Genomic DNA, 3702 nt, shown 5'->3' on the forward strand with positions numbered 1-3702 from the left:
TTTTTTTTTTTTTTTTTTGAGACGGAGTCTCGCTGTGTCACCCAAGCTGAAGTCCAGTGGTGCCATCTCGGCTCACTGCAAGCTCTGCCTCTCGGTTTCAGGCCATTCTCCTGTTTCAGCCTCCGGAGTAGCTGGAACTACAGGCGCCCGCCACCACACACGGCTAATTTTTTTGTATTTTTAGCAGAGACGGGATTTCACCGTGTTAGCCAGTAATTCTTAAATATTCAGTTTAAGCTGAATTTGTATATACGTATATATCCATGTGATTATCACCTAGATCAAGATCTGGAATATTTCCAATAACCCAGAGGTTATTTCATGTTAAAAATATCTTTGCCTCTCAGTAATTACTATCCTGATATATCACCACAGAGTCGTTTTTGTCTATTCTGTTCTTGAATTTTATATAAATGGAATCTACAGTGTCTGATTTCTTTTTTTTTTTTTTTTTGAGATGGAGTCTCACTCTGTCACTCAGGATGGAGTGCAATGGCACAGTCTCAGCTCACTGCACCCTCCACCTCCCAGTTCAATTGATTCTCCTGCCTCAGCCTCCCAGGTAGCTGAGATTATGGGTGCCCACCACCACGCCTAGCTAATTTTTGTATTTTTAGTAGAGACGGGATTTCACCATTTTGACCAGGCTGGTCTTGAACTCCTGACCTCATGATCCACCCGCTTCAGCCTCCCAAAGTGCTGGGATTACAAGTGTGAGCCACCTCACCGGGCTTTGGTTTCTTTCCTCAATATAATGCGTATGAGATTTATCCATGTTGCTGAGTGAATCAGTAATTCATTCTCTTTTAGTTTCTGGTTTTGCTCTATCGTAGTTGACTATATGAATATACCGCAAATTATCCATTCTCCTATTGATGGATATTTGTCTTGTTTCTAGTTTTTAGCTATTATAAATAAAGCTGCTCTGAATATTTGTGTACCTGTCTTTTGGGGATATATGCGCTTAATTATCTTGGAATAAATACCTATGAAGGGAATCGATAGGTTACATAGATGTATGATTAGCTTTAGTAGGTACACTAAGCAGTTTTACAAAGTGTTTTGGTCAATTTACTTTGCACGGCAATGTTTGAAAGTTCTAGTTGCTCTATGTCCCTGGTATTTTCAGTCTTTTAATTTAATTTTATTTTATTTTATTTTATTTTTTGATTTTTTTTCTTTTTTGGGGGACAGAGTCTTGCTATGTTGCCCAGGCTGGAGTGCATTGGCACAATCTCAACTCACTGCAACCTCTACCTCCCCAGTTCAAATGATTCTCCTGCCTCAGCTTCCCAAGTAGCTGGGATTACAGGTGTGCACCACCACACCTGGCTAATTTTTGTATTTTTAGTAGAGATGGGGTTTCACCATGTTGGCCAGGCTGGTCGCAAACTTCTAGGCTCAAATGGTCTCAAACTCCTGGGCTCAAGTGATCCTCCTGCCTCAGCCTCCCAGGCATGAACCACGGCACCCAGCCTAATTTTTTTTTCCAGCAGCACCCCCCACCCCCAGCCAGTCTTTTTAATTTTAGCCATCCTGGTAGTGGGTAACAAAAAATAGAATAATTTTACTTCAGCATATTTGAAACCTGAGGCTTATCAGCTGACTTCTGCCAAAGTGAAAGCTATTGATATAGAAGAAGACTGAATGTTGGCATTTTGCCTCAGATGCTTCATTAAAAAGGTCCAGTGGAGGTGGGCCTATCCAGCCTGGTTTGACCACTAGTAACATACTACAAAATGACTTCTTTAGGCCTGAGTTTCCACATTCATCAAATTAGGTGAATTTGATGAGTTAGATTTGGTTCCCTCTAATGCTCTTATCAGCTGTTTCTAAATTTTTCTGCAAAGAGACCCCACTATTATGGACCCCTCTCTCCAAGAGAAATCTAACAAGAAAAAAATAGAAATGGAGAGAAGAAAGAGTATCATTCTGGTGAACTATAAAACTGCAAGGCAGGGCTGAGCATGGTGTCTCATGATGTAATCCCAACGCTTTAGGAGGCTGAGGTGGGAGGATCGCTTGAGTTTAAGAGTTCGTGACCAGCCTGGGCAAAACAGTGAGACCCCATCTCTAGAAAAAAATTTTTAAATTAGCCAGGTGTGGTGGCATGTGCCTGTAGTCCTAGCTGGTCAGAGCTGCAGTGAGCTGTGATGGCGCTGATGCACTCCAGCCTGGACAACAGAGCAAAACCTTGTCTCAAAAAAAAAAAAAAGAAAAAAGAAAAATACTCTGGAAGGTGGCAGGGGAGCTTAAAAGGCAGAGCCAAGTGGGAGTCAGTGCCAAGCTGAAATAGGTAGGAGTTTTATGATACTAAGAGCTAAGAGTTTTATGATACTACCAGTCCAACGAAAATGCAAATTTTGCTTTGTCTTTATGTCCTACCTTCTAGATGCAGCCTTCCCAGCCTCATCTGGCCCAGGGCCAGCTCTCCCTTCTCAGAGAATAGTCACCACTAACTACAGGAAGCATTTGCTGAGTACTTGCCATGGATGAAGCTCATTCCCAAGGGTGAAGGCTGACTTCCTGCCTTTGGCAAGAGGTCATACACATCCTTGTTGTTATCTATGTATAAAATCTTCTATTCCTGGAAGAGGTTTTAGAAAATGAGCTGTGGAATTTGGCTGGATCCAAATCGCCCAGGATCACCTAGCCAGTTATCCCTGAGCAAAGTCAGGTTTCTCTAGATGGTACAAAACTTAAGTGTGGAGAGGGAGACTGACTGATCAGTGCGGGTATCTAACGGGGAATCCTCCACAGCCAGATCATATACATGTAACCTCCTAACTCTGCCTGGAGAATGGGTATTATAGGTAATCTTTACTTGGAAAACCTTCCCCTCTACCTGTCAATCCACAGTTCAGAAGTGTGAACTAAAAATGAAATCCTAAGCCTCACAATTGACTGAGCAGACCCCTTCCTGGCCAAGGGGACCGGATGGGAGGTCAGACATGCCTCCTTATACCCCCTCCCTTTTGCGGTTTAGACACAACAACTGACCAGTATTAATGTGAAAATAGAGAGCATAAGACTGATGGAACAACAACAAAAAATAAAAACAAATAATGTGTTTAAAGACTGATGGAATGGACCCTTTGTGGCAATATGATACCAAATTATAAATAAGACCTAAGGCCATGCTAGGCAAGAGGTAAGTCACACACGCCTGCACGTAAAGAATAAACCATGTTTAACTGCCACAAGGTTTTTCTTTCTCTAGCAGCTAAACAAGCACTAGCTTTGAGATAATCAATATTAAAACTTCTAGCTCACTCCTCACCAGACACTGACCAACTGACCCCTTGTTCCACAAGCCATAACTATAGCTTTGATTGGACAAGAGACTGATTTCAGTAACCTTCTGCTAATAAGAAGACTATCAACCACAGATGAGTTCTGACTGGTTTAGAGAGGCTGTACATTTGCGGGCCTTTGTGTCCTGAAAAGAACTTTTGACATGTAGGCCAAATTGTAATACATTTAAATGTTAAGTCTCCACTGCAAGGTGAACATGGGTCATATGTAACATACATGTTTGTTCAATGTTCGTGCTTCAGGATCACCTTCATGAATATTCTTACCTCCTCCTATAACCTGTTGCATATGTATGTTTAGCCAATCCATTCAGCAAAAAGCTCCTGTCCTACCCCTTCATACTTCAAGTACCTGACTCTGATCTTTACCAGAGGCTACACTTCCCAG

This window comes from Colobus angolensis, unplaced genomic scaffold (genome assembly GCF_000951035.1).
Source record: "Colobus angolensis palliatus isolate OR3802 unplaced genomic scaffold, Cang.pa_1.0 Scaffold19, whole genome shotgun sequence".
NCBI lineage: Eukaryota > Metazoa > Chordata > Mammalia > Primates > Cercopithecidae > Colobus > Colobus angolensis.